At 37.5% G+C, this 26,712-nt stretch overlaps 1 protein-coding gene across 6 annotated transcripts in view; it reads right to left on the bottom strand.

Moving 5' to 3' along the window:
- Nlgn1 (neuroligin 1) overlaps positions 1 to 26,712 on the bottom strand; it is an 899,947-nt gene that overhangs the window by 707,791 nt on the left and 165,444 nt on the right. For 4 of the 6 annotated variants that reach the window (XM_090342299.1, XM_090342321.1, XM_090342330.1 and 1 more), the window contains exon 1: positions 16,580 to 16,826. The exons of the other annotated variants lie outside the window; for them this stretch is intronic. The gene's annotated coding sequence lies outside the window, so the exon portion shown is untranslated. Of the gene's footprint in view, positions 1 to 16,579; positions 16,827 to 26,712 lie in introns of those variants that run through there. 6 annotated transcript variants of the gene reach the window in all.

Here is a 26,712-nt window from a genome sequence, read left to right as displayed (position 1 = left end):
GTACCACGGAATCGAACCTGGGTCTTGGTACATGCTAGGCAAGCACTCTACCACTAGGCCAAACTCCCGGCCCCCCCTTTTTTAAAATTTTTTTTAATGTGTGAAATTTTATAGAGATTTTATTTTGCCAGTCCTGGGCTTGAGCTTTGGGCCTGAGCACTCTCCTTGGACTTTCTCTTGGCTAGAGCTCTACCACTTGAGCCTCAGCACCACTTCTGTCTTTTTTTCTATGTATGTGGTTCGGTGGAATCAAACCCACGTCTTTGTGTATTCTGCGCACGCACTCTATCACTAGGCCAAACTCCAGACTCCTATAGAGATTTTAAGGACAAATACAACCTAGCCATCAACCCCAGTGTCTTACTATATCATAAAGGAATATATCATACAGAAATAGCTTTAATGAAACCGGAGATGTGTCATGTATTGGACAAATACCTGGGAAATACAGAGCTGCCCAAAGGGAACCATTGCTAACTTTACAAGAGACTTATAGATCTTCAAAATTTCTCTATATATTCTTGATCAAGCTTTATTTTTAATGTTCCTCTTTGTTTTATTGCAGAACCTAACTCACCCCTACTGAATTTCCAAGGACTTTTGCACATGTGTGTATTCAATATATTTATATCCTTCATAAAATGTATATAAAAATTTTTAGATACTGCAAGCCCAGGTATATCTCATGTGAGCTGAATTGACTGCAAACATACCACCAGAGACACCTGGAACTTAATGATGAGCCTTAACTGAGGCTATTCAATTGATTGAATTTCCTTGTTATTCAGAGTGCCTATGTATTTAGAGTTATCACTAACTTTAGGGGACACAGATTCATTGCTCCTAGGGAAATTATGTGTGTGTGTGTGTGTGTGTGTGTGTGTGTGTGTGTGTGTGTGTGTGTGAGACTGTGTGTGTGCACATGCATGTGTACATGAGTGAGATGGATAGATATTCACATTTACATATGCAAGTATTCACATACATATATATGTGTGCATCTTACATGCATTTTACATTATAATCCTGAGCACTGAAATAAATCATCTTCCTTCATGGATCAGTAAAACCTCATATATGTACCACATTTACTTGACCCACATATCCAAAAATCATATTAAGTGAAGTAAATTGGGCACAGAGAGACAAAGAACTACTTTCTCTAGCATATGAAAGCCAGACTTAATTTATAAATGTATAAGTAAACACATATCAGGTTGTTTGTGAATTCACATAACTATATCAAATAAAGTATGGTATTTGCAGCAAAGAATTCAAACAATGTTAGGTCGGGAGTTTGGCCTAGTGGTAGAGTGCTTGCCCAGCATGCATGAAGGCTAGGGGTCGATTCCTCGGTACCACATACATAGGAAAAAGCAAAAAGTGTTGCTGTAGCTCAAGTGGTAGAGCTCTAGCCTTAAGAAAGCCCAAGGACTGTGCTCAGGCCCTGAGTTCAAGCCCCAGGACTGACAAAAAGAATTCAAACAATGTAATTCTTTAGAAAAACTTACAGTCCAACAAAATGAAGAGGAGGAAACTGAACAATGGTAGAGGGGAGGCTGTTCAAGGAAGAAGGATAAATGAATGAAGTGAGGCAGAGGTGAGAACATACTCATAATATTCAACGTGCATCCTATGGAATTAACTGGAGGGTGGATTGGGAAGGATGAGGGAGAATGATAAGTGACACCGGTCAAGATGCATTCAATTCATAAGCTTGTTGGTTGAATGGCAATGCCCTTATTTAACTGTTTAAAGATAATAAAACTATGATTTAAAAACTCATCATACTTGATTCTATTTTCTTTGTTTCACAAAAGAACAAAACAAAGATGCAGAAGTGTTAGCTGCCAGAAGCCAGCCCACAAGCAGGTGCCGCATTTGGCACTGAAACCTTCCAACTGGTCCCAGAACAGAGCTCCTGGCTCTGTACTCTGCTTGTCTTCACAACCTCCCTCCTCTGTTCCTACAGCTGAGTCAAGAATCAAGGATACAGAATGTAGCCACTCAGAAGGCTGAGATCTGAGGATCACAGTTCAAAGCCAGCCTGGGAAGATAAATCCTGGGACCCTTATCCCCAATTAACCACCAGAAAACTTCAAGTGGAAGCGTTGAGCAAAAGAGCTCAGGAACAGGGTTCAGGTCCTGAAACTGAAAGGACCTATTTGTGAGTTTGGACAAAAGGAGTCTGTCTACTAAAAGTTTTCAGCAATAATAATGGGGCTTGGGAAGAGGCAATTAAAGAGACAACATGGTTTAATCATGTGTCAGTGTGTATATGATCCCAATGGCTGCCAGCAATGCTGGAACATTCCTATGTGGCCAGCTCACTGGAAGAGAACCAGGGCACTAGCGAAATTCAACTTCCTGTGTTTTATATACTCATGGAGGTTAAGACCTAGAGGCAGAGGATGCCTTGAGTGTGCCAGCAGGAGAGAAACATAACATTCTGAATCTGAGAGTTCAATGCAATGTGCCTATTCTTTTTTTTTTTTCTTTGCCAGTCCGGGGCTTGAGCTCAGGGCCTGAGCACTGTCCTTGGACTTTCTCAAGGCTAGAGCTCTACCACTTGAGCCTCAGCACCACTTCCGGCTTTTTTCTGTGTATGTGGTACCAAGGAATCGAACCCAGGTCTTCATGCATGTTAGGCAAGCACTTTAACCACTAGGCCAAACTCCTGGCCCAATGTGCCTATTCTTTAGGAATTCCTGTATTGGGTTCTTTGGTTGTGATGACAATGTACCATGAGCATCAACTCAGTCATCTATCCACACTCAGAAACCTAACTAGTACTTAGCTAGACCCTTGCATAAGGAGTTGAAAAATGGATTGACTAAGTAAATGAACGAAATCTTCTAAAACACTTGGTTTTGAAAGAAGAATCAGGTTTTCCTCCTACTAGTGGATTAGGAGGGTTCCGACTAGGAGAAATTTGAGATGAGTTAAAGACTGAAGAAAATTTGAGTAAGTGGTGATGGACATACTCCAGGGAAAGGGAGGAGAATGTGAGATGCACCCTGCAATGCATATTTCCTGTGAGCTGCTCCCACATTCTCAGTAGGGCCCATTCAGGGGCACAGAGTTCAGACCTTGTTTCACTGTATAACAACTCTGAATGGCCACCCACCCCCAAAACATCCACAGAAATGGGCAGAGAAGGATGTGGGAAGAGATTCCATCACTGCAACACAAGTGGCATTGTAAGTAGAACAATCCTCTCCCTCAAAATCTTGTCCTTCTGCCCCCCAAAACTGAGTTGTGACAGAACGGAAAGAAAATGCCTTGTTTGAAGAGGCCACAGCCTAGTTTGGCCAGAACACAGAGTTAAATGAGGATAAGGGCTGGATGAGATTGAAAGGCAGGCCAGAGCCAAATCAAGCAAGCCCTTCATTAACAGGCTAAAGTGTTTGGATTTTATTCGTTGATGATGAGAAGCCATTAACCATCCCTATCAAGGGAAGAGTATTATCAAATATCATCAACCAAAAACTAAACAGCCAATGTCTTGAAGCAGGGTGTCCATGGCCTCACCCCAAAGCCATTGGCTGAGGTAAGAGAAATAAGTGCTTGAATCTGTGTATGCCATCAATGACAAAGAGAAAGTAATTAAGCTCTGCTACCAGAGTAAGCTCTGTTACCAGAGTAACTTAATCAGCAGCCATCTTCACAGGGTTGTATTAAATAAGGCACTGGAGTTGTATGAAAGGTAGATCATTCCATATTGTCAAGAGTGGCAGTTCCTTATTGGCAATGATCGTATTCAGTATATAGGGATGTACCAGGTTTTGCATCATTGGAGAGAGTTGCAATTAAATTGGCCAGTGGCTGAAACCTTTAATCATAGCTGCTCAGGAGGCTGAGATCCAAAGATGCAAGTTTGAAAGCAGCCTGGGCAGAAAAGTCTGTGAGAATCTTATCTTCAATTACCCAGAAAAATTCAAAAATGGGGGTATGACTCAAGTGGTGGAACACCAGCCTAAAGGGACAATCCTAAGGAATATGACTCAGACCCTAAGCTCAAGGCTCTGGACCGGTGCACATGCACACATGTGTATGTACATGCACACACAGAACTTAGAGTAAAGGAAAAAATTGTAAGACCAGCCCAATTAAAGAACAAGGAGGGGCAGAATGGAATATTCCCTACATAATTTTACTGCAGTCTATTAGTTAGACTCATTTCAAGATTAAAAACAAAAATAGGATATAATTGCAAATGTTTAAGAACCTGAAAACAATCAAGCAGATAAATGGAGAAGTGGATTTGTGCCAATTTCATTAGTTGCAATGAATCCCAAAATGTCTGTGCCCTGGTGTATTAGTGAATGATGAAAAACTACATCAGGATTATTCAGAAATTTTTAAATACTGTATTTTGCTATCCTTTTAATGTTAGTGAGTGTGTTTTGTTGCAACATAGTGATATAAATAGTTATGGAGGGATATATATCTTTTTAGAATCTGCTTCACCCAAGCATAACTTGCCTTACCACAAAAAATGTATAAGGACTCTAAGCTAAGGGAATGGATTGGCAGGGCAGGAGAATGCAGTTTAGTGTTCAGTATTAGCCGCATTCATCCATTCATTGCTATGAAAATGACAGCAAAGGCAGCTAGTGATTGGATCCTCAATTACTTAGCAAGCCTTATCCAAAAGACTATGCTTTGTGGCATTTGGTCCTCACAATAGACATACAAGTTAAGCATCCATATTTGTGATGAGGAAAATGAAGGTTCTGTTGATTCTTAACATTCCTGGGCCACAAATCCAAGAAAAGACAGATTTAAGAAACAAATCCAGACTGCCTCTCTCCAAACACATGCCCTGCGCAGTTATGATACAGGACATTTTGCTTTGCACCCCATTGAGATCAATTCAGTGAAGCCATATGCTTATTGAGGTTGAGGATCTGAGGACAGTGGAACACACAGGACATCAACAGGAGGGAAATAAAAAAGGATGCTGATCAGCGTGCTGGGGTTAATTAATAGGCATAATTTGCAGCAGTTCCAAACAGTGTGGGATTGGAACTTTTTCCAACAGTGTTCTATAGCCTGGGGCAGAACATAAGTGATAAATCCAGGATTAGGGGTGATCATAAGGAAGGCAAGAATGGTAGAATGACAAGAGGCAAAGATAAGAGATTCTTTTCCTTTTTTCTCTTTCAATTGTATTTTATTGTTGGGGTGATATATAGAGGGGTTAAGGTTACATTCATCATGTAGTGGGTACATAATTCTTGAACATTGATACCCCTTCCCATGTTTTTCTCCCAATTTTCTTCCCTCCACTCCCTCTTAATCATCTCAATCTTTCCCTTCCCTTCCCTATTTCAAACAACTGAATATACGATATACCAGGTACCAAAGTAAGTTACAGTAAGATTAACTCATCTGAATGTAGAGGTAATTGGTATACATTACAGCAAGAGTATGGATATAAAGATTGGGAAAAAATGAATGAATTTGATTTATAAAATGTTTAAAGGTGATATATGTCAAAAGGGCATATCTAAATTCAAGTAATAGATTATAGAGAATACAACTAATCTGGTGGGAATATAAATTTACAGCTACTAAAAACCAGTGGTGAGAGGTGTATTGGTTTGTGACTAGCATTAAAATAACTGGCAAACCCCACCCTGGTGGCTCATACAAATAATCCTAGCTAGTCAGGAAGCTGAGGTTTGAAGATCACAGTTCAAAGCCAGCCCATTCCTAAAAATTCCTAAGACTCTTATCAGCAAAAAGCTGGAAGTGGAGATGTGGCTTAAGTAATGGGGCTCTAATCTTGAATGAATAAGATAAGGGACAGCTCCCATGCTGAGTTCAAGCCCAGTACTGGCGCAAAGACAAATAAATAAATGCTAAAAAAAAATATATCAAGCAATGAATGAGCATGAACAAAGACGAAACATGGACCTAACTGCATTATTACATTTAATTGTCTCTAAGTACCTCCAGGTAGAGATCATTATCATCTCCTTCAAACATATAATTAAATTCAGCTCAGAATCACAAAGCCACTGAAATAAAAATAACAGCAACCATTTGTGGATTTAGAGAGCTCCAACTCACAAAAGGAGCTGAGAATTAACTGCTCTGAAGATAAACCTTCCTTCCCTCTCACTATGGCCCAAGAGCATCCTCCAGGGAGGAAAGGTGAACTAGACTCCTAAGTTTCCTAGAATTACAACCCATTCTCCCTTCCTCTACTATACCCTAAGTGATTTCTATTTGTTCCCCTTTTCCCTAGGGTACACCCCTAAATGTACTTCTACTGATGAAAGAAAACAATAGAGAAAAACATTAAGGGAGAAAGGAAACTGAAATTCTCCAGTAACAGGAGAAAGCAGTTTACCAACATTTTTTAAAGAGAAAGGAAGAATGCAGCATATGTATGTAGCAGAGTTGAAATCTGTTAGCAAACTATCTTTGTGAATAAACAATGCGAGGAAACCTGCTCCCAGCTAGGTAACAGAGCATACACAAGGCAGTACTTGGGCTTGTTGTCCCTGAGATTTTTCTGCTCAAGGCTGAGGCTCTATCAATTGAGTTACAGCTCTACTTCCATCTTGGTGCTAGTTAATTGGAAGTAGGAGTCTCAATGAGTTTCCTGCTTTTGCTGCCTTCCTGTGAACGTCAGTCTTCAGATCTGAGCCTCCTGAGTAGCTAGGATTACAGGTGTTGAGTCACTAGTGCCCAGCTTGATCTGATAATTGTTAAATACTCATCCCAGAACAACAGATTACGTTGTAGATCCTCAGAACATATTTCTCGAATGAATGATCCATTAATTCATTCTTTTTCACTGTACAAAACAGCTCCTATTTTGTTCATCCCTCTGTGGAGATATTAGCCTACTTATATGTGCAACAAGATGGAATAAAAATGGAATAGGTGGAAACAAATGAAGTACAAACCGCAGTCCTTATCCTACAGGTATTTGAATGGATGGTCATATAGACTGGGGACTAATTCACCATTGTTTGGAAGAAAAGAAAATGGAATTAAAAACGTGCTATAATGGCTTTTCTGACAACAGAAGGAAAAGAGATGACATGAGACTAATTTTTTCCAGGTTGCCCAATGGTATGACTCAGCTAACCTGAAATTACAGGTGAAATATTGAAAAGTTTCCTGCTTGCTGCTTATTTATTTGAGGAGCTAATGATTAAAGAAAGCCATGAGTACAAGTGGCTCATGCCTGTAATTCAAGCTTTTCAAACGACTGAGAATTGATGATAACATTTGAAAGCCAGTTGAAGCAGAAAGTCCATGATTTTTATCTCCAATTAACCAACCAATAAACTAGAAGCCAAGCTGTAGTTCAAGTAGAAGAGTGCCAGCCTTGAGCAAAATAGATAGGGAAGAGAGCCAGATAGGACCAGAAATGACACATAATAAGTAAGTAAATAAATAAATGCAGCCATAAGCATGTATACATAAACGTATTAACTAATGTATGGTATATGCTCAGGAAAATTCCATTTCTTTGGAATTGTGCAACTCATTTACTCTTTTGAGTAATTACCTTGTAATTTAACAAAATGAATATGCATTTGGGGGGTCAAGGGGAATGAGGTAGATGAATGAAGAGAAAAAGGATGGACGAATATAATCATAATATTCAATGAACCTAGGTGAAAAAAAGAACTTGTTAAACTGAGGGGATGAGTGAGATTGGGGGAGATGAGAGAAAATGATGGAGGACATGATACTAATCAACATAAGCTACACTGTGACCCAGAAATTCTTCTGCTGGACATTTATCCAATGGAACCAAAACCAATCCGCACTAAATCTATCAGCACAAGCATGTTCATTGCAGCATTATTTACCATGGCCAAACACTGGAATCAGTTCAGATGCCCATCAATGAACAATGGATCGAAAAAAGGTGGTATATACATATATATACACAAAGGAATTCTATTCCTCCATTAGATATTGTGTCATTTGTAAGGAAATGGATAGGCTTACAAAAAATTGATTAAGTCGCATCATATCCAGAGGGATATAGTTTTCATTGTTTCTCTTACTTATGGTAGCTGGAATGTGCCTATAAATTTACAAGTGCGTTAATCAGAATGGGTGGTAAAAAGCATACACTAATACATGATAAATTATGCAAGACTCTAGGCATTCACACACAGTAATACCAAAAGAGGATAGTCTTAGGAGAGTAATACAAAGGCCCAATGGTTATGCGCATGTGATCATATGCAAGAAAATTTATTGGAATGAACTCTAAGAAATGGAAATGAGAGTATATTTTTCTTCCTTGTTCTCTTTGATTTTTCTTTTTGTCTTGCTAATTTATCTGTCTTTGGGAGGGTTAGAAGGAGGCAGAAATGGTGGTACAAAGGGTAAACAAATGCAAAATGGAAGTCACTGGACACTATGTGGAAAATGAACCATACAACTTGTGAATGAGAATGGGAGGGAAAACCTGGGCTCAAAGAAGGAAGGATGCCATTTCCCAAAAAGAAATGTACTCTTTATCTGCATTAAGTAACTATAGTGAGGTCCTCTCTGGACCTCACCTTTATAATAGCATTATTATTTTAAAAGATACAGTATCCTCACATATTGGCATGTTAAAATAAAACCGCTTTGAGTACTTAAGGATAATAAAAAATAAATAAGTTTTTAAAAGTCTAGGAGACAGGGAGCTTCTCTTTTAAAAATGCCATGGGCACCCTATTAATGTATACGTAAAATACTACAGAACATGTGTTTAAAACCAATTGGTGACCCTGTGATCTGCCAGAAGAAAATGAATAATCACTCAAGAGTTCAGGAACGATGGCCAGGTAGAGCTGATTACTTCCCTTGATATTAAATTGATGCTTTTGTCTTCAAAGGGCCACCTTTGGGTCACAAGTCATTGCTTCCAGAAGGAACTTAATTATGCCTGCCAGTATCTTTATAGAGAAGCTAACACAACCTAAGCAGTGCTGCATACTCAATTCATTCCTGAAGCTTTTTGTTTCTACTACGTAGCCAGTCCCTGGGATGAGGAGAGAAGTACCATTCCTGGTGCCCTGTTTAATTAAAGTTCCTCTTTTGAAAAGTCCCTGGTTGCCTGCAAGTAGCTATGTTGTTGGCAGCGGCAGTGTTAGCTTTCTAGCATGGCTGGGAGCCATGGTGTGTCAAGCTTGACCCCTTGGAGGATGATTAGGAGAGGGAGGGTAATTCAACCTTTGTGCCCATTTGGTGCCAGGCTTCTGCAGGATTTGGCAAATACTACAGAGATGGTTGTTTAAGCAGTAACTGTCCACAGAGAACACCATCAACTCCTTTCACGTAAGCTATCAAATGGCAATAATAGTTTTTTGTCACTCCTGATCTGGCATTGAGCTCCACCATGCCACAAAGGGGAAATAACATTGCACTAACAATCTCCTTCACATAACCACATCATTTGTTTTCCCTTTGTATTACAGTGCCCATTGGACTAATAAAAGCATCAGAGACAGTGGGCCACTCATGTGAGACAACATAACTAAATCAAATACTAAGAAGAATTTAATTCACACACGGAGTATAAGTTGCTAACTTAATTCATCAATTAAATCACGTTAAGTAATAAGGAGCCTGGATTGTCAAATATGTACAAAGATGAAAAAAATCTTATATTTTAAGATACAGAAAGTCTTTAAACTTTGGGCTTATGATTAACTTCTCAAATTTCAATCTATTTTGAACCTTTCTATCTATCTTCTTGTTTATATTCTACATAAATATATAAGCAAGTAGTAATTCCAAGCTTCCTCAAGTACCACATTATCCTCCTGGCAGAGCAGAACTCAAAGGGATCTTTCAATAAATTATAATATGATATAATTATAATATAATTCTAAAAGTTTTTGTGTAACTTTTCAAAACCAACTAGTTACAAAGATTATTGAATAGTTTCAATTGTTGTTGGTGATTAAAATTCCATACCTTAAATATAATTCTACATTGGGAATACTGCCTATGACTTCAAAATATCTAGTACTTTTATTAACTACCGAGCATTTTCTAAATATTCTTTAAGTAGTTGTACAATGGAACTTTTTAAAAAATATTTTTATTGTAATTAATAAAAGGGTTACATGATATTTGCCAGATAGAAGGTGCATTAATTCACATATATTGATACCCTTTCACATGTCTTGGTCCCCATTACCCTGCCCCCCACCCCTCATCTTGTTTTCCCCCCTTCCCTATCCAATTTCAAATAACCAAATACAAATATATACAATATATCAGATAACAAAGTGAGATGCTGTAACAATATGATATAACCAAGGGACAGCAAAAGAGATGAGAGATAACATAGTACATTAAGGACAACAATCATTCATTATATGGCTTTTTTTTTTCAATATCCTGGAGGTCCTTTCAATTAGCTTCATACTATATGGCCTTATGTATCAAGGTTTTGCTCTATTGCAAATCTCTGCTAGTAGAGCCCAAGGTTTCTACAGATTATGACAAATGAGGGAAACCATTGAGCCTAAGTTCCTTTGAGTCTGGCTTACTTCACTTAATATGATTTTTTCTAAGTCTTTCCATTTCCTAACAAATGGGTCGATGTCGTTTTTTTCTGACAGCAGCATAGAATTCCATTGTGTACAAATACCACATCTTGTTGATCCACTCATCAACTGAGGGACATCTAGGTTGTTTCCATATCTTTGCTATGGTGAATAATGCTGCAATGAACTGTACAATGGAACTTTGACGCAGCTTCATCTATTTATTTATGAGTAAAATGCATCTTGATCAAGTATGTGTTATACAGAAGTAAAAGGGAAAAAACTAAGTAACAGTTAAGTAAATCGGTTCCATATTTAGTTGTCACCTGTTCTTGCTGCTAAGGAGAAATACACACAGTTTTGAGCAGACTAGAGAGAATTCCCTTGTCTCCATGGAGTTTGGTAGACTAGTACATAAAATGGTTTCCTCCTCGGCTCCAAATAAGAGCATCTTCCCACCTCTGTCTCATAATAACACATGCATCAGAACACTAGACACACTTTAAGAACTAACAAAACTGGTGACACCTTACCCATAAGAAAAAAAACAGATAACATTGTCACTTGGGTGTTAAGTTTTGGACAGCAAAGAACTACAGATTAAAATTAAAAATGACAGATGCACTGATGTGAAACCTAATGGTTGTGGAAATGAGCCTTCATCCCTTTCTGAGCTATGGTTAACTACTGAATTGCTCAAGTATTATTCTTAGGTGAAAATAATGCTAGAAGTACAGGTCATCATATTTCTGGGATGTTCTGTGCCTTCTGAGAAAATCTTATCCTAGTTGTGATCACAAATGATTTTTAATCAAATCTCAATTCCTTGATTTCATGTATGCCTCTGTTGGATTTCCAAGCATGGAGAGTTTTCCATGGGGGAATAAAAAAGTAAACACCATGACTGTTTAACAAGAAAACAACCATTTTGGATTCAATTTCAAACAATGTAACTAACCACTCTTGTTCTCTTAAGACCGAACAATCATTAGGACTATCAAAAGGATAAAACAATCTCTACTCTTTATTTTTGCCAAGCATCTACATAAACAGTCAACTATCACCTGTCCAGACAAGCAGTTGTGGAGGTCATCTGAGTCCTTCATGCCATTGTCTGATTTTTCCTATTTATACAAGATATCTGATAATTGGCTTAGGATAAAATATAAGAAAATGATATCTAAGGAAATATTTACTCTACATTGTATCTCCTCTGTGATCCGTCACCTCACACCCACTTATGCCATCACCAGCAAATAAATGAGCAAACAGAGAAGTGGAGCTTCTGAATTATGCAAAAATTAAATAGAATTAAACGTATAGGTACATAGAGATAAAATTCTCTTATGAAAACATCACCCACAGCACCTCTAAAGGGGCAGCCTAGACTTCAACAGTTTGTTGTAGTTGTAAGCAAATGTAGCACTTAGAAAACCAGGGACTAGACATGACTGTGGAGTTTCTACTTCAAAAACCAGGGACTAGACTTGACTGTGTATTTTCTACTATGCTATACAAAAAGTGTGACTAGTGAGTACCAAGCACTGAAGGCTCATGCCTGTTATTCGTGTGACACAAGTGATTGAAATATTATGATTGATGTGGGAAGTGAATCCAGATAGGAAAAGATAGAACAAAGTCCATGAGACTCTTATTTCCAATTAACAAACAAAAAGCTGGAAGAGAAGGCGTGGCTCAAGTAGTAGTGTTCCAGGCTTGAGCTATAAACCACAGATGAGAATAGCAGGTCCCAGTAGTCTCTCTCACACACACACACACACACACACACACACACACACACACACACACACGTACACACACACACACACACACACACAAACTCACAGTATCACTGGATATATAATTAAAATACTAAAATTGCTTCACAAGCAGGAAGAAGTGAAAACATTCTGAAAAAATAAAATCTTCTTCTGTTTCCTAAGTCAAATCCCAAATTCATCAACTTAAAGCCAAGTCATACCATGTCAACAGTATTAAATAGCTCTGATCACAGCCCAAGACTTTATGTCCTGTGATGTATCACTGCAGTTTTGGGTTTTTTGCATCTGTGGTAGGAACTTAACTTGTATTTCTTCCCAAGTGCATTTCATCTCAACTTGTTTTTCTTAATTGAACTTCCTTTAGCAGTTCCTAATATGTGCGTTATTAAAACTCATTAGTCCCATTCACTCTTGCCTGTCACTTTTGGCTACACATTCGTATATTGCTTCATTGCTATATATAGGAAGAAAATTAAATAATAAATACGGGGACTTGAGCGTTTTATGAGTGTCAGGATGAGAGAATGCCTGCAAGGCCCATAAGCTTTCCCACAAAAGAGGCATTACTGCGAAAGCTGACACACTGACACATCTATGATCTATAAAGTCTGCAGGCCTAGCAGTGGTAAAGAAAGTGTCATTGACTAACATTTCCCTTACCTGCAACAGAAAAACACACAGAAGAGATTATTTTTACTGCTATAAAGTGAATTTTATACAATTCCCCCAAAGTTTATGCCTAATCATTTCAAAGGCTGGAAATGATTTACTAGTTTTATTATTGTATGCTGTATTTAATTTGTATTGTCTTTAAATAGTTGTACGTGTTGAATGCTATTTCACATGCAACTTTGTGAACAGAATGTGCCTGAGCCAAGCCATGCCTGTCCCTTCTAGTATTCTTCCTCATTTGACCCAGTCCTACTCTGTCCTGTGTTTTCCTCTGCCTTAAGTTTCAAGCTGGCTGTCGTTTTTTTGAGCCAGATGATTCTTGAGCCAAATCAGTAGCCTACCTGAGTTTCTTTTTCTTTTCTTATTTTGGAGTGGAGGAAATTAGAAAGCAAAGGCAACCCATATTCTTTCATAGAAGCATATCAACATTTGGCAGCACCAGTAGTAACCAAGCAAAAGTAGCAGGAAAAAAACATTGGTTCCCATACATTAAGGAATAGTGGAATAGTCCTTAGAAACTGATGGGAATATGTTACCACTCAACACTGAGAGGTAAGCTGGGATTTTTTTATAATAAATTTGGTTTTGTTTTGTGCTTTTTCATTTCTCAACCAAGTGAAAGAGATGTAAGGTTTACCTTTTGTAACACCATACATTAAGTCTGAACAAATAGAAAGAGGAAAGAAGGAAGGAAGGAAGGAAGGAAGGAAGGAAGGAAGGAAGGAAGGAAGGAAGGAAGGAAGGAAGAAGAGAAAAAGACTTGCCTGTTTTATTTGGCTTTTAATTAACATGCATCAAGAAAATAGTAAATGTAAAATAGCATTGAGTACAGTTCATGTATTTGATGTGGTTAACCATCTTCGAGTCACAGATGCTGCAGCCATGTGTTAGCATTTCCTGAATGCTGGACCAGGTAGAATCATGGAAGGCTTGGAGAAATAGGAGCAACTATCTGGCAAGACTCCAGGGAACACAACAGTGGAGAAAGCTTTGGGGAATCCAGGGCTATCACTTGTCACTTATTTACTAACTGTGCTGGCAGTGTTTGGAGTAAATTTGATAACTTCTCTCTTTCATTCAAGTCTACCACATTTTTGTGTCATTCTGATATAAATCAAAATAGCCAGTCAAGGCTATCATGGTAAAAAGCAAAATTTTTGAATAAATAAAACAGTGAATTAATTTCTAAATAAACCCTTGAGGGTCTTTAATATTATTAGCTATACCTGTTTTTTTTTTAATTTCAACAAGGTTTAGTGAAGTTTTGTAGAAGAACTGAATGTATCTTCCAAATAGGGAATATCAGATCAAAATGTGTTCTTTTCTAATTTTACTGCCTGAAGAGAACGTAATGAGCAAAAGAAAATATCAATTATTCTAGACAGAAAAAAAAAAAGCCAGCCACTACAAAGGTTACAAAGGTGCATTCAGCTCTGTCTTCCACTTTAGCACTATGGCACATTACCAACCACTGGGTTAGTAGTTCCAAAATATCAGATTAACCTTTAAAAAGACCTCTCTGCTCCTTGTGCAAATTGTTCATGGCTTTCTTATCAACAATTACATCGTCTATTAGCTTAAGAAGAGGAATCTCAATTATCACCCCCCCTCCTTTATCATTTAATGCTATTACTAGCTATTTTTGCATTAAGTCGGTCTTTGAAAAAATAGTGCTGAGTATGTAGGTAAGATCGGTAGCTAGGGTAATTCAAGACACAGAATACTCATTCTTTTAGTTCTGGGAATCACGTGACTTGGGGGTGGGGAGAAAAGGGGGGAAGGGAGCCAAGCTAACTTCTCAGACATCTCCTTGAAACTAACAATTGAGCTTGTAGAAACTCTGACTTGTGATTCCTATAACCTTTAGAAAAGCTTTCACCAATTCAGCCCGAAGAAGAAATACCTAACTTTTCCACTTTAGAATTCCTGGGAGGCAAATGAAAGTTTTATACTTGGCCATTTCATCTTCCAAACACATTTCAGAATGTGGGGGGCTGTCACGCGTGCGCACACACACACACACACACACACACACACACACACATCCAGGAGAAAAGTTTGATCATATTTCTGTGTGCTTATCAGGATGGTTGATGTATATAGTGTCTCTGAAATGAATTATTCTGGAAGAAGAACATGCCTCAGCTGACATTGAAGAGTTGCCTTTCTGGTGAGTTCACTCCTAACTGAAGAGACTTCAATGCTCAAGCCATAAATGTATCTGCATGCATTTCATAATGTGCAAACAGACACCTCTGAAAGGAAACACTCGGTGTGTTTCTTCAGACGATTCAAATTCACAGAGCACAGCGTTTTATGTTTTAACAAGTATCTGTCTCCTTTTTATTCCAATATATTTGAATGTCTGATACTTTCAGTTTTAACAATCTGGACTTAAATCGAAGAAAGGAAACGAAAATAATCATAACTGAATTGTCCAGAGGTACTAAAGGGGAATTCCATTCATCTATTTTACACATCTACAGTCTCATCTTAAATAAATGGGCCCTTTATATATGTATAACTGTTCTGAAGGTATCTAGACTCCCAAATGGGTAGCAGGAAGAAATAACACTGATTTTCCAGATTATTCCAAAGCAACTTTTAGGTTCCATTAAAATTCACACATTAGAGTGATTCATTTGAATTACAACTGCTACCACTGATTTCCTTCTGCAAAGATAATCTGCTCTCCAGAACTGAGAGAGAGAGAGAGAGAGAGAGAGAGAGAGAGAGAGAGAGAGAGAGAGAGAGAGAGAATTTTAGATGGCCCCAAAAGAAAAAAAAATTAAACCCAAGTGCTTGAATTTATCTTACAAGCAAAAATTTAAATAACATATATATATATATATATATATATATATATATATATATATGTAAATAGGAAGGCGCACGCTCAGCCTGGCTGGAAGCTAAGGTTGGAGAGGCCAAGATGAACAGAGCACAGGCAAAATGCAGCCCGCTGCCTGGCGCAGTCGCCAGGAGCCCGCCTGGGCCCTGGGCAGAAGGAATGGCCAGCCAGGATCCAGAGGCTCCACCAACTCCAAGAAAGTTCCCGGGGACCGGGGAAGGGGAGATAGGACAAGACACACCGCCGCGCCCCTCCCCGCGGATACGACCCCGCGCCCTTTCCCGAGGGGTGAAGGGAGGGGGTGGGGACGCCCCGAATGGGCAGGGAGGGAGAGATTACCCCCGAGCGCGGCCGAACCTACCCTCCCCTCGGCCGCAGACCTTCCCTTCGTCCCCGGCTGCCTTTCTACTTGGGGCTCCCAGTTTCCCCTAGGTCTCCTTGCGCTGGCTTTCGGGGCTCCTTGTCCTCAAGTCCGGCTGGCTGGATTTCCCAACTGAGAGGGGTTTGTTTTTTGTTTGTTTGTTTTGGATTTTTTTTTCCGGGCAAACTTGAAGGCTTGGGGGGCTGCACACACACACCCCAACACCCCCAAAATCACGGTGTCTGAGGCCGGATGCCGGCGGACCCCGCGCGGTGCCCGCGCCTGGGCGGGCGCTCTGCCCCGTTTCCCGGGCACCGGGCGTCCGCAGCGCCTTCCGCCGCGCACAGGCCCCCCACACCCAGGGTTGGGGAACCCCCAAACTTACCCTGGGCGAAGCACACCCGCGGAGGGAGCCCCCACCTCGCCCCCCGGGCCCTTGCCAGTCTTCCGAGGAGACAGTTCTCCGGAACGCTTGGCCGTCAGATGCCAGTCGAAATGGTCCAAGTATTTACCAGTTTCCCAGGCTTCCCTCTTCTTCTTCTTCTTCTTCTCTCCAGATCTCCAGCCCACCCGGCTCCAGTTTCCGGATTCAAAGATGCTGCCTCTCTTATTCTGTCATTTTTTTCCCCCTCTTCCAGCAGCCGCAACCCCAGCCCCGAACACCCCCCCCTTCTTCTTCTTCTTCTTTTTCCTCTTCTTTTTCTTCTTTTATTCCCCCCTCCTTATTCACCCACGGACACTTTGGAAACGTGTAGATCGATCCTTTTCCTTTTCCAAACGCATCCACGATCCACAATCCTGGCGACCCCACACCATCATCTCCATGGAAATCCCCCCATCCGGCAAGAAATACCAAGGATCCTACCACCTTACTTCTTCATTGCGCTGCAATCAGATAATCCTATAGATTGATCTCATCCAATAGATTTATCTCCATTGGAAATTGACCTCAAAAAAAAAAAAAAGAAAGAAATGAATTCCCAGCGTTGGGGAGGGGGGCAGGAGAATGATTTCGTAGTCCTGGTTCCGGTGACCGGAAGAACTGTGGTTTCGTTCTTCCAAAAGAAAAAAAAATCTTTCTGGATTCTGGGTGCACTGCTCACAGAAAAATACCGAGGACCCTGGTTTTCCCCTATTCAAGGTTTCCACTCCAAGCCCGTGCAGCACCAAACGCGGTACAAAGGTACCCCTAGCGGCCGCACGCCATACTGCAGGGACCTCACTTGGCTTTTTTCTTTTTTTTCCCCCCAGCCCCTCTCCTCACCTCCCCCGCCCCGCCAGATAAACTAGCCACTGGAATAGTTAAACAAGAAATCAGAGCCAAGATTAAGTCGCAGAAAGATATAACCACCTCTATAAACTGTGCTAGATTTTTTTAAAAAAATATTTATTCTACAATGAAAGAATGAAGCACTAGATTCTTTTGAATAGTAAGGATACTATCAAAATAGATAGATAGATAGATAGATAGATAGATAGATAGATAGATAGATAGATAGATAGATAGTTAGGTGATAGATAGATATGTAGATATATTTCCCCCTGATGGCATATAAGCAATAAAATGCCCATGCTGGATCTGGCAAGTGATTGCAAAGTAAATGAATAGGTTTTCTGGACAACTGTATTATAGATAACGAAGGGCTTTGAACTTCCTGAGCTGCATTTTTTAAAAAAACTAGGAATATTTTGTTTTTCTTTAAAATGAAGTGATTGTAAATACGCATTTTAAAACAATATTTGTGTGCATGGGAGTGTGCCCTTGTTGGCCTTGAACTCAGGGCCTGAACACTCTCCCTTAGCTTTTTCACTGGTGCTCTGTTGCTTGAGCCACATCTCCACTTGCAGACTTTTGCTGGTTAATTGGAGATAAGAGTCTCTGGAACTTTTTTGTCCAGACTGGCTTCAAATTTAGATTCTCAAATCTTAGCCTCCTGAGTAGCTGGGATTATAGGTATTAGCCACAGACTCTTGGTTAGGTCATCTTTTATTATTTAGATGTTCCATGTTCATTCAGTAAAGATGATGATTCCCACAAAGCTAAAGCTAAAGAGTAAAACCTTGGAATTGTATGTAAATTTCCATGTTTCTTACCTAAATCACTAGCAAATCAGTGACCTCAAGGTTGATTTGTGAAAGCTTTCGAAGAAAAGAGAACCAAAGCAACTAATTTCAGGACTCTACTATGTTAAGCAATACTTCAAAAAGTTTCACCATGACTATTAATAACACAGCAATCTTGTTATTTTATTTATAATAAGGGTTTGAGCTGAGATCCATAGTTCACAACTCCTTGAGCCACGTCTCTACTGCTGATTTTTTTTTTTTCCTGGTAACCTGGAGGTAAGTTCCCATAGCTATCCTTCCAGACCAAGTTTGAACTGTAATCCCCAGGTTTCAGCCTCCTGAGTAACTAGGATTCAAGGCCAGAACCACTGCCAATAGGTACCCCAAAGCACCTAAAAGTGAAGATTCTAGTTGTGTGGGAGCAGGAACCAGCTAAGATTCTGCTTGTGTAGCAAGCCTCCTGAAAAAGAGTTTGACCATGGAGGATTTGCAGAAATTGTTGAGTTGGGCTCACTTTCATGCTGGTGGATTCTGGAACAGCTGTAAAAATTGAAAAAAATCTTCTTTAACTTACTGAGTAATTAAGCCTTTATAGTGTAGGAACTATTAAAGAGTCAAGAGACCTTCCTTCTACCACTGGTTTTGTGATTAATTGGCTATTTGACTCTGAGCTGTAACTTTGGGGCCTATGGCTAATTTATCTATTAAAATTCAAAATAAATCAACAAAATATACAGGATCCTTAGGATGAAAGATTTAGTGAGGTATCTTAATTTATAATACTAACATAAAATTATTAATGATTCCACTATCTTTTTTTGGAAATTTTGAAAAATGAATTCTAACCTATGTTTTCAAAAATGGAGTAAAAAAAAAAGAAAAAGTCAATAAACTGAAGAACAACCTCTATCGAGGCTTAATAAAATTATAGCGATTGAGTCAATGTAGCTTTGACTCTGAGATAGAAATGCACCCAGAGAAACAGAATAGAAAGTGAAGAAATACATCCACACATTTATGAAAACTTGATAAATAACAGGTGGCATTAGAAGCAAAGAAGAGAGATGAATTATTCAGACAATAGATTATGCATATGAAAAATGTTAATACTACATTTTTTAACTTCACACTTAAGTATGTATTGAAGGTAGAATAAAGGCCCAGAGATGCAGGCATAAAACCAGAACTTTTACAAGAAATAGCTTCATGATATGGGGTAGATAGAAAGAAAACTGTATATTAAATGAAACATAAAAACCCCAATACATAAGGGTAAAACACTAAATTTGATATATATGTATATATAGTGTACATCAAAACAAAGTAAGGCTTAGATTGTAAAATGCATAAAACCAGAGTAGTTGGCAAATCACAAAAGTATTTTTTGCAAATCTATCTTAAAGATACAATGTGAAAGCTGTGAATAGCTTAAGTGGTCGAGTTCCTTCCTAGCAACTGCATAGTTCTGAGTTCAATTCCAAATTCTCTCTCAGAAACATAGGCAGACAGACCAAGAAAAAAAAACAGAGACAGACAGATGGATATAGGATGAATATAGATTAGAGATAGATAAACAGAAAGATAAATAAGCTAAAAAGATAGATGTCCAATAAACTTTTGGAAGGAAGCCTATAAGATACCAACTACTGAGGTTAATGCGAGGAAATATTGTGAATGGAACAGCTAAGAAGACAAAGGCATCAGAAATAATTTTATCACTAGTTGAAGCCATCCATCAATCAAACCTCTGGTCTTTAGATTCCTAGAAGTAACCACTGAAAAAATTTAGTTGAAAGACCATAGAAAAGGGAAATAGTTTAGATGAATAAATGGGGAAAGAATTTATAGAATATTTACTCACTGCGGTATTAGAAATGGTGCTTTATCTTGAGTGACTGTTGTTCTTAATGTACTATGTTTATTTCTCTTCTCCTTTGTTGCCCTTTGGTTAATCTCATACTGCCACAGTACCTGACTTTGGTACTTGCCATATTATATATATGTTTATTTGTTTATTTAAAATAGGGAAGGGAAGGGGGGGAAACAAGTTTATTGGGATGGGGAGGGGGAGAGAAATGGGGACAAAAACATGAGAAGGGGTACCAATGTGTGAAAAGTAATGCACCTACCACCTGGCAAATGTTACTGTAAAACCTTTAGACATTACTTTGATAATAAAAAATAAAATGAAAAAAAGAAATGGAGAAGAGAGCAAAATTGTGGAAGTGTTATTGCTGCTTCTTCAGTTTTTATGGATAAGTCTCAAAACTAGAATATGGGTGGAAACAAAAACCTCGGTTATTGCATAAGAGATGCCTATAGAATGTTACTATGGATAAATAAAGTTTAAATAATGTAAATAATTCTATCTCACATGTAAATGGGTAATAAACATGAACATCAAGATAAAAATAGGAAGAACTGGGTTCATGGAACTGGGAAAGCACCTTTAATTTCACAAGAATCACATGGTTTGTTTCTCAAACTCAATCTTTCTGTATAAATTATGTGTATGCCCAAAGTATTTCATTAGAAGACTTAGGTTAGATAACTGTGAACCATTACAGTATTTTTTAAAGAATCAAAAGGAATTAAATATTTTAGAGAAAATAATTTACTAATTTTTACAAGATGATAATAATATACTTTGGTGAAAATCACAATAAGTAAATGTAGATGTGAAATAAAAACATAGGAGTTAGAAATTTGTAGCACATTTTATATGGATAGATTTTTTATGCCATTTCTAGGAAGTAGAAATGAATCTATGCTTATTTATTTCCATAAGTCCTATCTATTAGACTTCCCAGCAAGCTAATATAATTCAACACCTAGATGAGAAAACAAATATGATATTTAAATAGAAAAATAACCTAGCTCTTTCTTGTATTTTTCTTTGATCTCATAAACAGTAATAGGGCTTTTGCGATGATAAGACAGACAATCAATTGATCCTGTCTAATCTTACCAGGTAATGAGAAACCACCAAAGCCAGAGTAGCCTTAAGCCAAACCACAGAATAATGAAAATTCTTCCAGAATATTTAAAATACATATATGAATGCAAATTGGAAGGTATTGTGTATATGAAATGCAAGAACTGAAAAATCTCATTTCAAACTCACTAGATAGTTTCATATTCCATAAAAAATAGAAGCATGTAAATTTTAGAAAATAAATTTTTAGAACCCAGTCTTCAAAGTAAAATGAGCAGTCAATACCATCCACTCCAGCTAGACTCAGCAAAAATGCCTGAATTAATGGTCAAGCCAGCAATTTTCAACCATTCAGAAATAAACTTTCTGGGAATATCCAAAACAGCTTTGTAATAAGAAAATAGTGGGATGGCAGTTTAATTGCCTTTGCTGATAGAAGCAGCAAGGGGGGGAAAAGTAACTATAATGTTTCCTAAATTCAGAGGAGTTGGCATATTCATTCAGTCTCAACTTTGTGTTGTATGTGCAAGTATGGTGTGTGGTGTGTGTGCATGTGAGCTCACAGGAATTTGAATTCAAGGCCTAATGCACTTTCTTGGCTTTTTAATTCAAGGCTTGTACTCTGCCACTTGAGCCACACCTTGTTATCAAGCTTTCTGCTGGTTAACTGGAGATAGTCTCATAGACTTTTCTGCCTGTGCTGACTATAAATTATAATATTCAGCTTCCATAGGAATATAGGCAGGAGCTACCAGTGCTAGGCCAGTCTGCACTTATTGAGTATCGTTCATACACGGGGTACAACTGAAACCATGTCACACGAGCATTCATTTTGTAACTACTGTCAAACACTCTCTATGCTTTAGTCTGCTTGGTAATGGATTGTAAATGGTTAATGGTTACAATTGTGAATTAATTCTGTTGCATCCATGCTGAACAGGAATTAGATACTGACATGAAACTGAAGGCTTGCGTTACAGTGTGTTTGATTTCAAGGTGTGTTAACATGGGAAAATAGTCAACGGAAGAAAATAAATCATGGGAGAAGTAGGCCACATGCTATGCCTATAATCCTAGCTACTCAGGAGGCTGAAACTGGAGAATTACAGTTCAAAGCCAGCCCAAGCAGAAAAGTCTTTAAGACTCTTATTTCTAACAATAAAAAAGCTAGAAGTGGATGTGTGGCTCAAGTGGTAGCCATCAGCCTTGGTAAAAATGCTGAAGGGGAGCACAAGTCCCTGAGTTCAAGCCCCAGGACCCCCTCTCACGTACACACAGGATGGGGAAGAGCAGAGTTAAAAACCCTAAGGATACAAATGAACCTTTAATTCTCTGAGAGGGATTTACATCATAGAGAAGATAAGAACTTACTTAATCTCTGTCATCATTCATAATGCAATGATTAACAAAAGAGGAACCTTAATAGATCAGACAATGAAACTCACTGGTAAATGAAAGAAACAAAATTGTTCTATATCGTTTCCATTTAAATCAACTGCTTTACCACGGATTGGCTACTCAATATAGAAAATGAAATCCATAAATGAAGTAAGTAATAAAATTACTATGATTAATAGTGATAAATGAAAGGCTGAGTTTAGGAAAGCTAGATGATTTAGAGGATTCTAATTTGATTATAGCACTAAAATTTTTGCTCTCATCCATACAATGTTTGTGTTAGACATCCATTTGTGTTTCTATACCACACAAAAATGATTAGCCAATCTTGAATGGATCCGATGAAACAAAGAAAAAAAAAGAAAAGACAAAAGGAAAAGAGAGGAGAAAAAGAAAGAAGGAAATGAAAGAAAAGAATGAAATAACTAAGCATTCATAGTGCCTGGATAGATTATACATTATTTAGACCCATGCCTGTTATCTTAGTCACTATAGAGGCTAAATTTCAGAGGATTGAGATTCCAAGTCTTCCCTGGCAAAAAGTCTATGAGACATTTTCAAAATAGTCAATAAAAAGCAGGTACAGAATGATGGATAAAGTGGTAAAGCTCCAGCCAAGCAAGCCCCAGGCAGCGGGGATTGGCGGGGGCGGGGCGGGGGGAACAAATGAAAAAATAAGAAAGGAAATAGAGAAGGATGAGGAGGAAGAAGGAGGATGAGCACGAGGGGGAGGAGGAAAAGTAGCAGGAGGAGGAGTAGAAGAAAAGAAGAGACGAGAAAGTTTTTAAAATATTGCAAAAACAGATTCCTAAGCAAGTCTGAAGAAAAAAAAATGCACTAGTATCCTGAGAATTCCCCTGATATAAACTCATATTAAGCACTCAAGACTTGAATCTAAATGAATGACAACTGGGAATTATAAAAGACATAAAAATAAGGAGTGTTGCACTATTACAAGTCCTAACAACTGCAAAGGTGGTTGTTTATGAAGAGGTGCTTTCTACAAGGAAGAGTCTGCTCACACAATTCTGCTTAATTAGGAAAGACTACTTAAAACACTTGACTGATACTGAATATTTCAGGTATGTATTGGGAGAACACACCTGCTTGGAAGCTAAATATACCAGATGCTCTTTTCTGTTCCATGGATTGGAGACTGGTTATGGAAAGCACAGAAATAAGGATCAACTCTAGATATTTTAGGATGAGGTCCCGCGATAAATTGGTATAGGTACTGAAATGATTTTACAGGATCTTTTAGAAGGTTTAGATAAAGTATCAATCAAAGGTTTTCAGTGCGAACTAAAATTGTTGACCTGCTTAAAACTTCCATGCTGTTAATCAGTAGAAACCTTGGGCTCTCATAGCAAAGATTTGCAATAGAGCAAAACCTAGATACATAAGGCCATATAGTATGATGCTAAATGAAAGGACCTCCAGGATATAGAAACAAAAGCCATAAAATGAGTGATTGTTGTCCTTAATGTACTATGTTATCTCTCACCTCTTTTGCTGTCCCTTGGTTATCTCATATTGTTACAGTATCTCACTTTGTTATCTGATATATTGAATATATTTGTATTTGGTTATTTGAAACTGGATAGGGAAGGGGGGAAAATGAGATGAGGGGTGGGGGTCTGGGGGAGGGAAATGGGGACCAAGATCTGAGAAAGGGTATCAATAATAAAAAAAAAACTTCCATGCTGTTATGCTACTAATTGAGAATCCTTTGTTTAATTTGAGTTATTTTGTATATCTGTAATTTATGTTTATAGTTAATTGGCACAAATATGCTTTATTTCAAAATTTGCACATGGCCAACAGCACAGAGTTTTAGCTGGAAATAACATTATCACTATTATTTTCTAGAATATTTTATTGATTTTTGAATGAAGATTTTTATGCAATGCATGCCAAAGAAAGGAAATATTTCCATTCTGACTCTCAAATAACCTCAGAATACACTCTCTTAATATTTTGCTGCTTTTGATTCTATTGCACCATGATTAATTTTTAAACCATTGCAGCATGGGATAGAAAGAGTTAACTCTCAAAAATCGTCATAAGTATTCCTTCAGTACAGAAAAAAATGCTAACAGAAAAAATCATCTACATTATCCATTAGAGTTTACCCATTAATATATTTAAGTTTATATTTTCAATATTAGAATAATTTACTGTAAAATTTGACCTAATGATGGGAAAGCACATGAAAACTAATTTTCTGTAGCACAAGCAGCAATGAAAAAAGAAAATTATCTCTACCAAGGCTACCTTTCACATACATCAGGTATTTACTCTTCCTCTTCTGAACAGGATTTTATGCTAATTATACAATTAAAAATAAGTACTATCCTTGGCTTTCATCACCCTTCAATGAACAAACATATGAGCATCCTCTACATGTCCTGATATGTTTAATCCCATAATTTCCTAAAATACAAAATAAAATTAGCTTTACGATGACATTTTAAAAAAGAAAATCTTCTGTTTCTCCATTTCTCTCTCTCTGTCTCTCTCTCTCCCTCTCTTTCCTCTGTGTATCTTTTTATCTGTCTCATATATATATATATATGTATGCATATATATATATTCCCTTTAGCTAAGAGGTGATTATTTCTTTCAAGATTGAAAATGTCACAAATATTTCAAAGGAGAGATTTCTCTAAAGCACCATTGTTTGAGTTTCGAGTTTTCCTTTTGCCTATATGTGAAGAATTTTATTTCTAATGACCTAGAATTGAACAATAAAATTCTGTAATGAAATAGAATGATTAAAAACATATATCACTCAAGGCAGAGCTGTTCTGCCTTCTAACTATCTATTCTAAGCATTCTTCCTGCTTCCTAAAATTAACCAAACCTTGTCTAGACTCTAAGAAAGCTAATAAACTACTTAAGAATAATTCCTATCTCCAAACTGTACTGGGAGAAATAGAAAGGAGATGAGAGGAAAGCAGAATTTTTAAAGAAATATTTGCTTAACTAGGTTAAGCAGAAGCAATAATGTAAAAATTCAATATTATACTTGTTACTGGTTACAAAGTTGATAGAATACCCAAATAGGTTGTCATGTGCCAACAGAAAGTTTATCTATGATATCACAGGATTGAAGTATATTCAATACATTATAATAATTCACATTTTATGTCCTCATCATTTGCAAGCCTGGGTATCAATATATTATGTTATAATAGTCATTTATCTTACCAAAGCAAAAGTAATGCTCAAAACAACTAGACTAAGGGACTACAACCAGAACTTAACCATTACAATAAAAAGCACAGCTACCATACTTAGTATAAAATGCTTATATATGAAACATTTATTTTTGAAAATTGTAATAATGTTTCTCTAAAGATGCACAGATCCAACTCTTCAAAATTAGTTTACTCTATTATTTTATATAATGAAATATATTTGTCGATGTGATTAAATTATTTTGAGATGGTGATATTATTCTGAAATATTCAAATAGGGCTAACATAATCATAATGTTTTTATTAGACAAAGAGAAAAATGAGAACCAGGATAAAAATTAAGATAACAGAATCATCAGAAGGAAGGAAGAAAGAAAAATTTGAAAACACTACACTGCAGGTTTCAAAGAGAAAGGAAAACATGAGAAGCTAAAGAAGAGATGCTGCACAAATGTCTCCAAAAAGTACAATCATTGTCAGTCCAGTTTAGACTTAAACCACTAATCTTGTGGTTTCAGCAGCAAGAGGAAACTAATACACCTAATTTAAAATATTTAACACATTGTGGAAATAATGTTGCCCCAAGAAATGAGTAATTCGAGTATGGATTCAATTTCCATTGTTTAGAACGAATATTTTTAAATGATAAAGAAAAGAATTTTGTCAAATAAAATTTAATAGTGTATTAAATTTGGTTCAATATGCCAAAAGTTTATTTAAATGTGATCAATGTTAAGCATTATTAATGATATGTTTGAAATCTCTTCTTTCAATTTCTTCAAAATTTAATTACATATACTGACATCCCAATTTGAACCACTTCAATCTGAAGATCTAAATAGTCACAGATCACACTGCAATTTAAATTATATTTTTAAGTTAAAAAGAAAGAAATTTTTATTTGTCTTTCAGACATCT

This window comes from Megascapheus bottae, chromosome 1 (genome assembly GCF_031878675.1).
Source record: "Megascapheus bottae isolate mThoBot1 chromosome 1, mThoBot2.hap1, whole genome shotgun sequence".
Lineage (NCBI taxonomy): Eukaryota > Metazoa > Chordata > Mammalia > Rodentia > Geomyidae > Megascapheus > Megascapheus bottae.
Note: the sequence above shows the minus strand (reverse complement) of the source record. Positions and strands in the feature narration are given on the sequence as shown.